This window comes from Ranitomeya imitator, chromosome 2 (genome assembly GCF_032444005.1).
Source record: "Ranitomeya imitator isolate aRanImi1 chromosome 2, aRanImi1.pri, whole genome shotgun sequence".
Lineage (NCBI taxonomy): Eukaryota > Metazoa > Chordata > Amphibia > Anura > Dendrobatidae > Ranitomeya > Ranitomeya imitator.
The window spans coordinates 344,320,814-344,333,313 of record NC_091283.1 but is presented as its reverse complement, the minus strand read 5'-3'; the positions used below and the strand labels follow the sequence as shown (position 1 = coordinate 344,333,313).

General features: G+C 44.2%; 1 protein-coding gene across 4 annotated transcripts in view; it reads left to right on the top strand.

Annotated features, from left to right (window-relative positions):
• Nucleotides 1–12,500, top strand: part of LOC138663705 (oocyte zinc finger protein XlCOF22-like) — a 469,510-nt gene that overhangs the window by 453,979 nt on the left and 3,031 nt on the right. The window lies entirely within an intron of this gene.

Sequence of the window (12,500 nt, the reverse complement as noted above, 5' to 3'; positions counted from 1 at the left end):
TATTAAGGTTGAAGGAAGACTTTAAGTCCATCTAGTTCAACCCATAGCCTAACCTAACATGCCCTAACATGTTGATCCAGAGGAAGGCAAAAAAAAACCCATGTAGCAAAGAGTAAGCTCCACCTTGGGGAAAAAAATTCCTTCCCGACTCCACATACGGCAATCAGACTAGTTCCCTGGATCAACGCCCTATCAAGGATTCTAGTGTATATACCCTGTAACATTATACTTTTCCAGAAATGTATCCAGTCCCCTCTTAAATTTAATTAATGAATCACTCATTACAACATCATATGGCAGAGAGTTCCATAGTCTCACTGCTCTTACAGTAAAGAATCCGCGTCTGTTATTATGCCTAAACCTTTTTTCCTCCAGACGTAGAGGATGCCCCCTTGTCCCCGTTTCAGGTCTATGATTAAAAAGATCATCAGAAGGGTCTTTGTACTGTCCCATCATATATTTATACATTAAAATAAGATAACCCCTTAGTCTTCGTTTTTCCAAACCAAAGAGCCCCAAGTGTAATAACCTATCTTGGTATTGCAGACCCCCCAGTCCTCTAATAACCTTGGTCGCTCTTCTCTGCACCCGCTCCAGTTCAGCTATGTCTTTCTTATACACCGGAGACCAGAACTGTACACAGTAGTCTAAGTGTGGTCGAACTAGTGACTTGAACAGAGGTAAAATTATGTTCTCCTCATGAGCATCTATGCCTCTCTTAATGCATCCCATTATTTTATTTGCCTTTGTAGCAGCTGCCTGACACTGGCCACTGAACATGAGTTTGTCATCCACCCATACACCCAGGTCTTTTTCATTGACGGTTTTGCCCAGAGTTTTAGAATTAAGCACATAGTTATACATCTTATTACTTCTACCCAAGTGCATGACCTTACATTTATCCCCATTAAAGCTCATTTGCCATTTATCAGCCCAAGCTTCTAGTTTACATAAATCATCCTGTAATATAAAATTGTCCTCCCCTGTATTGATTACCCTGCAGAGTTTAGTGTCATCTGCAAATATTGAAATTCTGCTCTGAATGCCCCCTACAAGGTCATTAATAAATATGTTAAAAAGAAGAGGGCCCAATACTGACCCCTGTAGTACCCCACTGCTAACCGTGACCCAGTCCGAGTGTGCTCCATTAATAACCACCCTTTGTTTCCTATCCCTGAGCCAGCTCTTAACCCACTTACACATATTTTCCCCTATCCCCATTATTCTCATTTTATGTATCAACCTTTTGTGTGGCACCGTATCAAAAGCTTTTGAAACGTCCATATACACTACATCCACTGGGTTCCCTTGGTCCAGTCCGGAACTTACCTCTTCATAGAAGCTGATCAGATTAGTCTGACATGAACGGTCCCTAGTCAACCCGTGCTGATACTGGGTCATGAGGTTATTCCTCTTCAGATACTCCAGTATAGCATCCCTTAGAATGCCCTCCAGTATTTTACCCACAATAGAGGTTAAGCTTACTGGCCTATAATTTCCGAGTTCAGTTTTTGTCCCCTTTTTGAATATTGGCACCACATTTGCTATACGCCAGTCCTGTGGTACAGACCCTGTTATTATGGAGTCTTTAAAGATTAAAAATAATGGTCTATCAATGACTGCACTTAATTCCTGCAGTTCTCAGGGGTGTATCCCATCCGGGCCCGGAGATTTGTCAATTTTAGTGATTTTTAGACGCCGACTTACTTCCTGCTGGGTTAAGCAGGTGACATTCAATGGGGAATTTTTATCACTAGTCATTTTGTCTGCCACTAATGTACATTTTGCACCCCATCTTGACAGAAAAATAACAAAAATGTAGTCATTTTTGCAAATGTATTAAAAAAGAAAAACTGAAATATCACATGGTCATAAGTATTCAGACCCTTTGCTCAGTGTTGAGTAGAAGCACCCTTTTGAGCTAGTACAGCCATGAGTCTTCTTGGGAAGGACGTTTTTCACACCTGGATTTGGGGATCCTCTGCCATTCTTCCTTGCAGATCCTCTCCAGTGCTGTCAGGTTGGATGGTGAACATTGGTGGACAGCCATTTTCAGGTCTCTCCAGAGATGCTCAATTGGGTTTAGGTCAGAGCTCTGGCTGGGCCAGTCAAGAATGGTAACAGAGTTGTTTTGAAGCCACTCCTTTGTTATTTTAGCTGTGTGCTTAGGGTCATTTTGTCTTGTTGGAAGGTCAACCTTCAGCCAAGTCTGAGGTCCAGAGCACTCTGGAAGAGGTTTTCATCCATGATATCTCTGCCTGGCCACATTTATGTTTCCTTCAATGACAACCAGTCGTCCTGTCCCTGCAGTTGAAAAACACCCCCATAGTATGATGCTGCCACCACCATGTTTCACTGTTGGGATTGTATTGGGCAGGTGATGAGCAGTGTCTAGTTTTCTCCACACATACCGCTTAGAATTATCACCAAAAAGGTCTATCTTCGTCTCATCAGACCAGAGAATCTTATTTCTCATAGTCTGGGAGTCCTTCCTGTGTTTTTTTTTAGCAAACTCTATGCAGGCTTTCATTTGTCTTGCACTGAGGAGAGGCTTCTGTCGGGCCTCTCTGCCATAAAGGACCGACTGCTGGATAGATGCAGTGATAGGTGACTTTGTGGAACTTTCTCCCATCTCCCAACTGCATCTCTGGAGCTGAGCCACAGTGATCTTGAGGGTCTTCTTTACCTCTCTCACCAAGGCTCTTCTCCCATGATTAGCAGTTTGGAAGTCTTCTGGTGGTCCCAATCTTCTTCCATTTTAAGGTATATGGAGGCCATTGAGCTCTTAGAAACCTTGAATACTGCAGAAATTCTGTTGTAACCTTGGCTAGATCTGTGCCTTGTCACAATTCTGTCTCTGAGCTTCTTGTCCAGTTCCTTTGACCTCATGATTCTCATTTGGTCTGACATGCATTGTGAGCTGTGAGGTCTTATATGGACAGGTGTCTGCCTAACCAACTCAAATCCTATCAGTTTAATTAAACACAGCTGGCCTCCAATGAAGGAGTAGAACCATCTCAAGGAGGATCACAAGGAAATGGACAGCATGTCACTTAAATATGAGTGTGAGCAAAGGGTCTGAATACTTATGACCATGTGATATTTCAGTTTTTCTGTTTTATTAAATTTGCACAAATGTCTATATTCCTGTTTTTTTTCAGTCAAGATGGGGTGCAGAGTATACACTAATGTGATAAAAATGAACTTTTTTGAATTTACCAAATGGCTCCAATGAAACAGAGTGAAAAATTTAAAGGGGTCTGAATACTTTCCGCACCCACTGTAAGTGGGTGATGGGCCACTCTTTCACAGGATCCCATTGGAGGATTCTCCTATGGGCCAGTTAAAGCATGTTAGTGAGAACATTCTTTTTTGTGAGATTAGTAGATGTTTTTATTGGTATTATTTTTGCCTATATAATATTTTTGGTGGCTTTTTATTCCATATTTGGGAGGCAGAATGAACAAACAGCAGAATACCACGCTCTACTGGATCATTCTATGAGGTTTTCTATTAGAACTGTCATTGTCTTGGTGAATAATTCAGTTTTTTACATAGCTTTCCATTTCTTTAACCTCTTCATGACCCAGCCTATTTTGACCTTAAAGACCTTGCCGTTTTTTGCAATTCTGACCAGTGTCCCTTTATGAGGTAATAACTCAGGAACGCTTCAACGGATCCTAGCGGTTCTGAGATTGTTTTTTTCGTGACATATTGGGCTTCATGTTAGTGGTAAATTTAGGTCAATAAATTCTGCGTTTAGTTGTGATAAAAATGGAAATTTGGCGAAAATTTTTAAAATGTCACAATTTTCACATTTTGAATTTTTATTCTGTTAAACCAGAGAGTTATGTGACACAAAATAATTAATAAATAAAATTTCCCACATGTCTACTTTACATCAGCACAATTTTGGAAACAAAATTTTTTTTGCTAGGAAGTTATAAGGGTTAAAATTTGACCAACGATTTCTCATTTTTACAACGAAATTTACAAAACCATTTTTTTTTAGGGACCACCTCACATTTGAAGTCAGTTTGAGGGGTCTATATGGCTGAAAATACCCAAAAGTGACACCATTCTAAAAACTGCACCCCTCAAGGTGCACAAAACCACATTCAAGAAGTTTATTAACCCTTCAGGTGCTTCACAGCAGCAGAAGCAACATGGAAGGAAAAAATGAACATTTAACTTTTTAGTCACAAAAATGATCTTTTAGCAACAATTTTTTTATTTTCCCAATGGTAAAAGGAGAAACTGAACCACAAAAGTTGTTGTCCAATTTGTCCTGAGTACACTGATACCTCATATGTGGGGGTAAACTACTGTTTGGGCGCACGGCAAGGCTCGGAAGGGAAGGAGCGCCATTTGAGTTTTTGAATGGAAAATTAGCTCCAATTGTTAGCGGACACCATGTCGTGTTTGGGGAGCCCCTGTGTGCCTAAACATTGGAGCTCCCCCACAAGTGACCACATTTTGGAAACTAGACCCACCAAGGAACTTATCTAGATGCATATTGAACACTTTAAACCCCCAGGTGCTTCACAGAAATTTATAACGCAGAGCCATGAAAATAAAAAATAATTTTTCTTTCCTCAAAAATTATTTTTTAGCCTGGAATTTCCTATTTTGCCAAGGGTAATAGGAGAAATTGGACCCCAAATGTTGTTGTCCAGTTTGTCCTGAGTACGCGGATACCCCATATGTGGGGGTAAACCACTGTTTGGGCACATGCCGGGGCTCGGAAGTGAAGTAGTGACGTTTTGAAATGCAGACTTTGATGGAATGCTCTGTGGGCGTCACGTTGCGTTTGCAGAGACCCTGATGTGGCTAAAAAGTAGAAACCCCCCACAAGTGACCCCATTTTAGAAACTAGACCCTGAAAGGAACTTATCTAGATTTGTGGTGAGCACTTTGAACCCCCAAGTGCTTCACAGAAGTTTATAACGCAGAGCCGTGAAAATAATAAATACTTTTTCTTTCCTCAAAAATAAATTTTTAGCCCAGAATTTTTTATTTTCCCAAGGGTTACAGGAGAAATTGGACCCCAAAAGTTGTTGTCCAGTTTCTCCTGAGTACGCTGATACCCCATGTGTTGGGTTAAACCACTGTTTGGGCACACGTCGGGGCTCAGAAGGGAAGTAGTGACTTTTGAAATGCAGATTTTAATGGAATGGTCTGCGGGCGTCACGTTGCGTTTGCAGAGCCCCTGGTGTGCCCTAAACAGTGGAAACCCCCACAAGTGACCCCATTTTGGAAACTAGACCCCCCAAGGAACTTATCTAGATATGTGGTGAGCACTTTGAACCCCCAAGTGCTTCACAGACGTTTACAACGCAGAGCTGTGAAAATAAAAAATCATTTTTCTTTCCTCAAAAATGATGTTTTAGCAAGCAATTTTTTATTTCCACAAGGGTAACAGGAGAAATTGGACCCCAATAATTGTTGCACAGTTTATCCTGAGTATGCTGGTACCCCATATGTGGGGGTAAACCACTGTTTGGGCACACGTCGGGGCTCGGAAGTGAGGGAGCACCATTTGACTTTTTGAATACAAGGTTGGCTGGAATCAATGGTGGCGCCATGTTGCGTTTGGAGACCCCTGATGTGCTTAAACAGTGGAAACCCCTCAATTCTACCTCCAACACTAACCCCCCCACACCCCTAACCCTAATCCCAACTGTAGCCATAACCCTAATCACAACCCTAACCACAACCCTAATTCCAACCATAACCCTAAGGCTATGTGCCCACGTTGCGGATTCGTGTGAGATTTTTCCGCACCATTTTTGAAAAATCCGTGGGTAAAAGGCACTGCGTTTTACCTGCGGATAGCCAGTGTTTTTTGTGCGGATTTCACCTGCGGATTCCTATTGAGGGACAGGTGTAAAACGCTGCGGAATCTGCACAAAGAAACGCAGCGTTTCTGTGCTGTATTTTCCGCACCATGGGCACAGCGAATTTGGTTTTCCATAGGTTTACTTGGTACTGTAAACCTGATGGAACTCTGCTGCTAATCCGCAGCGGCCAATCCGCTGCGGATCCGCAGCCAAATCCGCACCGTGTGCACATAGCCTAATTCTAAAGGTATGTGCACACAGTGCGGAAAATGCTGCGGTTTACAGTTCAATGTAAACCTAGGGGAAACAAAAATCGCTGTATACATGCTGCAGAAAAACTGCACGGAAACGCAGGGGTTTACATTCCGCAGCATGTCACTTCTTTCTGCAGATTCCGCAGCGGTTTTACTACTGCTCCAATAGTAAACCGCAGTTGTAAAACCGCAGTGAAATGCGCAGAAAAACCGCGGTAAATCCGCGATAAATCCACAGCGGTTTAGCACTGCGGATTTATCAAATCCGCTGTGGAAAAATCTGCAGAGAACCAGAATACATGTGCACATACCGAAACCCTAGCCCTAACTCTAACCCTAGCCCTAACCCTAGCCCTAACTCTAACCCTAACCCTAGCCCTAACCCTAACCCTAATCCCAACCTTAGTGGAAGAAAAAAAAAATTTCTTTATTTTATTATTGTCCCTACCTATGGGGGTGAGAAAGGGGGGGGTCATTTAGTATTTTTTTTATTTTGATCACTGTGAGGTTTTATCACAGTGATCAAAATGTACTTGAAACGCCATTTTGGAAGATGGCGGCGCCCAGGAAAGAAGACGGACGGACCCCGGGAGGCTCGGTAAGTATGATGGGGTGGGGGGGGGAGCACGGGGGTGGATTGGAGCATGGGGGGTGGATCGCAGTGCGGGGGGGTGGATCGCAGTGCGGGGGGGGGGTGGATCGGAGTGCGGGGGGGTGGTGTTGTGAGTTCTGTTTTTGGGCTCCCTCTGGTGGTTACTGATGGTACTGGGTGACTTGTCTTTCCTGGGTCTCTGGGTTCCACCTGTTCCATCAGGATATGGGAGTTTCCTATTTAACCTGGCTTTGCTGGCATTTCCTCGCCGGTTATCAATGTATCCAGTGTGTCTTGTTACCTCTGCTCCCTGCTCCTAGAATCTTCTGGTCAAGCTAAGTTTGGATTTTCCTGTTTTGGTGTTTTGCTTTATTTGGTTTTTAGTCCAGCCTGCAGATATGTGATTATTGCTGCTGGTTGCTCTAGTGGGCTGAAATTGCTCCTCATGTACCATGAGTTGGCACATGAGTTCAAGTAATTTCAGGATGGTTTTTTTGAAGGGTTTTTCGCTGACCGCGCAGTTCACTTTTGTATCCTCTGCTATCTAGCTTTAGCGGGCCTCATTTTGCTGAAACTGTTTTCATACTGCGTATGTGCTTTCCTCTCATTTCACCATCATTATATGTGGGGGGCTGCTATTTCTGTGGGGTATTTCTCTGGAGGCAAGAGAGGTCTGTGTTTCTTCTAATAGGGGAAGTTAGATCTTCGGCTGGAGCGAGACGTCTAGGATCATCGTAGGCACGTTCCCCGGCTACTTTTATTTGTGTGTTAGGTTCAGGGTCGCGGTCAGCTCAGGTTCCATCGCCCTAGAGCTTGTTTGTATCTGTGCTTGTCCTTTAGTGATCCCCTGCCATTGGGATCATGACAGTATAACCGGCCCACAAAGTGTTAATTGTATTGGCTGAAGTAGGAGGATAAGTAGTCTGAGGAAGTTTTTTTTTTTTTTTTTTTTTTCCCTCAGAGTTAGCCTTATTGCAGCCTGGCTACTTCCTCCTCCTCTTAATCTTTGAATGGCTCTGATCCCAGCTGTTTATCATGGACGTCCAGAGTTTGGCTTCCAGCCTGAATAATCTTGCCACTAAGGTTCAAAATATACAGGATTTTGTTGTACATGCTCCTATGTCTGAACCTAAAATTCCTGTCCCAGAGTTTTTTTCTGGAGATAGATCTCGTTTTCTGAATTTTAGGAACAATTGCAAGTTGTTTCTTTCTTTGAAATCTCGCTCCTCTGGAGACCCTGCTCAGCAAGTAAAGATTATTATATCTTTCCTGCGGGGTGACCCTCAGGATTGGGCATTTGCATTGGCACCAGGGGACCCTGCGTTGCTTAATGCGGATGCGTTTTTTCTGGCATTGGGTTTGCTCTATGAGGAACCTAACCAAGAGATTCAGGCTGAAAAAGCTTTGTTGGCCCTCTCTCAGGGGCAAGATGAAGCAGAAATTTATTGTCAAAAATTTCGGAAGTGGTCGGTGCTTACTCAGTGGAATGAGTGCGCCCTGGCTGCAAGATTCAGAGATGGCCTTTCTGAGGCCATTAAAGATGTCATGGTGGGGTTCCCTGCGCCTACAGGTCTGAATGAGTCTATGACTATGGCTATTCAGATTGATCGGCGTTTACGGGAGCGCAAACCTGTGCACCATTTGGCGGTGTCGTCTGAACCGTCACCTGAGATAATGCAATGTGATAAAATTCAGTCCAGAAGTGAACGGCAAAATTATAGGCGGAAAAAAAGGTTGTGCTTTTATTGTGGTGATTCAGCTCATGTTATATCAGCATGCTCTAAACGCACAAAAAAGGTTGATAAGTCTGTTGCCATTAGTACTTTACAGTCTAAGTTCATTCTGTCTGTGACTCTGATTTGTTCATTATCATCCATTTCCGTCGATGCCTATGTGGATTCAGGCGCTGCCCTGAGTCTTATGGATTGGTCATTTGCCAATCGCTGTGGGTTTAGTCTGGAGCCTCTGGAAGTCCCTATTCCTTTGAAGGGAATTGACTCTACACCTTTGGCTATGAATAAACCTCAGTACTGGACACAAGTGACCATGCGTATGACTCCTGTTCATCAGGAGGTGATTCGCTTCCTGGTACTGTATAATTTGCATGATGTCCTAGTGCTTGGTCTGCCATGGTTACAAACTCATAATCCAGTCCTTGACTGGAAATCGATGTCTGTGTTAAGCTGGGGTTGTCAGGGGGTTCATGATGATGCACCTCCGATTTCTATCGCTTCATCTACTCCTTCTGAGATTCCTGTGTTTTTGTCTGACTATCGGGATGTTTTTGAGGAGCCTAAGCTCAGTTCGCTTCCTCCTCACAGGGATTGCGATTGTGCTATAAATTTAATTCCAGGCAGTAAATTTCCTAAAGGTCGTTTGTTCAATCTGTCAGTGCCAGAGCATACTGCTATGCGGGATTATGTTAAGGAGTCCTTGGAAAAGGGACATATCCGTCCATCTTTGTCCCCTTTGGGAGCAGGTTTTTTTTTGTGGCCAAAAAAGATGGTTCCTTGAGGCCTTGTATAGATTATCGTCTTTTGAATAAGATTACCGTAAAATATCAGTATCCTTTGCCATTGTTGACTGATTTGTTTGCTCGCATTAAGGGGGCTAAATGGTTCACTAAGATTGATCTTCGGGGTGCGTATAATCTTATACGAATAAAGCAAGGTGATGAGTGGAAAACCGCATTTAATACGCCTGAGGGCCATTTTGAGTATTTGGTAATGCCTTTCGGACTTTCTAATGCTCCTTCAGTCTTCCAGTCCTTTATGCACGATATTTTCCGTGAATATCTGGATAAATTTATGATTGTGTATTTGGATGATATTTTGGTTTTTTCTGATGACTGGGAGTCTCATGTTCAGCAGGTCAGGAAGGTGTTTCAGGTCCTGCGGGCCAATTCCTTGTTTGTAAAAGGCTCAAAGTGTCTCTTTGGAGTCCAGAAGATTTCTTTCTTGGGGTATATTTTTTCCCCTTCTACTATTGAGATGGATCCCGTCAAGGTTCAGGCTATTTGTGACTGGACGCAGCCTACATCTCTTAAGAGTCTACAGAAGTTCTTGGGCTTTGCTAATTTCTATCGTCGTTTTATAACTAATTTTTCTAGTGTTGTTAAGCCTTTGACGGATTTGACTAAGAAGGGTGCTGATGTTGCTAATTGGTCTCCTGCGGCTGTGGAGGCCTTTCAGGAACTTAAGCGCCGGTTTTCTTCTGCTCCTGTGTTGCGTCAGCCAGATGTTTCGCTCCCTTTTCAGGTTGAGGTTGATGCTTCCGAGATTGGAGCGGGGGCGGTTTTGTCACAGAGAAGCTCCGATGGCTCAGTGATGAAGCCATGCGCGTTTTTTTCTAGAAAGTTTTCGCCGGCTGAGCGGAATTATGATGTTGGTAATCGGGAACTTTTGGCCATGAAGTGGGCATTTGAGGAGTGGCGTCATTGGCTGGAGGGTGCTAGACATCGTGTGGTGGTCTTGACTGATCACAAAAATTTGATTTACCTTGAGTCTGCCAGGCGTCTGAATCCTAGACAGGCTCGTTGGTCACTGTTTTTCTCTCGTTTCAATTTTGTGGTTTCATACCTGCCAGGTTCAAAGAATGTGAAGGCGGATGCTCTTTCTAGGAGTTTTGTGCCTGACTCCCTTGGAAATTCTGAGCCCTCTGGTATCCTTAGGGATGGGGTGATTTTGTCTGCTGTCTCCCCAGACTTGCGACGTGCTTTGCAGGAGTTTCAGGCGGGTAAACCTGATCGTTGTCCGCCTGAGAGACTGTTTGTTCCGGATAATTGGACCAGTAGAGTCATCTCCGAGGTCCATTCTTCTGCGTTGGCAGGTCATCCTGGAATATTTGGTACAAGAGACTTGGTGGCCAGGTCTTTTTGGTGGCCTTCCTTGTCGAGGGATGTGCGTTCTTTTGTGCAGTCTTGTGAGGTTTGTGCTCGGGCTAAGCCTTGCTGTTCTCGGGCCAGTGGATTGTTGTCACCTTTGCCTATCCCGAAGAGGCCTTGGACGCACATTTCCATGGACTTTATTTCGGATCTCCCTGTCTCTCAAAAAATGTCCGTCATCTGGGTTGTGTGTGATCGCTTTTCTAAAATGGTTCATCTGGTACCCTTGCCTAAGTTACCTTCCTCCTCTGAGTTGGTCCCTCTGTTTTTTCAGAATGTGGTTCGTTTGCATGGGATTCCTGAGAACATCGTTTCTGACAGGGGATCCCAGTTTGTGTCTAGATTTTGGCGGACGTTCTGTGCTAAGATGGGCATTGATTTGTCCTTTTCGTCTGCATTCCATCCTCAGACGAATGGCCAGACTGAACGAACTAATCAGACCTTGGAAACTTATTTAAGGTGTTTTGTTTCTGCTGATCAGGATGACTGGGTTACCTTTTTGCCGCTGGCCGAGTTTGCCCTTAATAATCGGGCTAGTTCTGCTACCTTGGTTTCTCCTTTCTTTTGTAATTCGGGGTTTCATCCTCGTTTTTCCTCTGGTCAGGTGGAACCTTCTGATTGTCCTGGAGTGGACATGGTGGTGGATAGGTTGCATCGGATTTGGAGTCATGTGGTGGACAATTTGAAGTTGTCCCAGGAGAAGGCTCAGCAGTTTGCTAATCGCCGTCGCCGCGTGGGTCCTCGACTTCTTGTTGGGGACTTGGTGTGGTTGTCTTCTCGTTTTGTTCCTATGAAGGTCTCTTCTCCTAAGTTCAAGCCTCGGTTCATCGGTCCCTATAGGATCTTGGAAATTCTTAACCCTGTGTCGTTTCGTTTGGATCTCCCGGCATCGTTTGCTATTCATAATGTATTCCATCGGTCGTTGTTGCGGAAGTATGAGGTACCTGTTGTTCCTTCGCTTGAGCCTCCTGCTCCAGTGCTGGTGGAGGGAGAATTGGAGTATGTTGTGGAGAAGATCTTGGATTCTCGTGTTTCCAGACGGAAACTCCAGTATTTGGTCAAGTGGAAGGGTTATGGTCAGGAGGATAATTCTTGGGTGGTTGCCTCGGATGTTCATGCTGATGATTTGGTTCGCGCTTTTCATAGGGCTCATCCTGGTCGCCCTGGTGGTTCTCGTGAGGGTTCGGTGACCCCTCCTCAAGGGGGGGGTACTGTTGTGAGTTCTGTTTTTGGGCTCCCTCTGGTGGTTACTGATGGTACTGGGTGACTTGTCTTTCCTGGGTCTCTGGGTTCCACCTGTTCCATCAGGATATGGGAGTTTCCTATTTAACCTGGCTTTGCTGGCATTTCCTCGCCGGTTATCAATGTATCCAGTGTGTCTTGTTACCTCTGCTCCCTGCTCCTAGAATCTTCTGGTCAAGCTAAGTTTGGATTTTCCTGTTTTGGTGTTTTGCTTTATTTGGTTTTTAGTCCAGCCTGCAGATATGTGATTATTGCTGCTGGTTGCTCTAGTGGGCTGAAATTGCTCCTCATGTACCATGAGTTGGCACATGAGTTCAAGTAATTTCAGGATGGTTTTTTTGAAGGGTTTTTCGCTGACCGCGCAGTTCACTTTTGTATCCTCTGCTATCTAGCTTTAGCGGGCCTCATTTTGCTGAAACTGTTTTCATACTGCGTATGTGCTTTCCTCTCATTTCACCGTCATTATATGTGGGGGGCTGCTATTTCTGTGGGGTATTTCTCTGGAGGCAAGAGAGGTCTGTGTTTCTTCTAATAGGGGAAGTTAGATCTTCGGCTGGAGCGAGACGTCTAGGATCATCGTAGGCACGTTCCCCGGCTACTTTTATTTGTGTGTTAGGTTCAGGGTCGCGGTCAGCTCAGGTTCCATCGCCCTAGAGCTTGTTTGTATCTGTGCTTGTCCTTTAGTGATC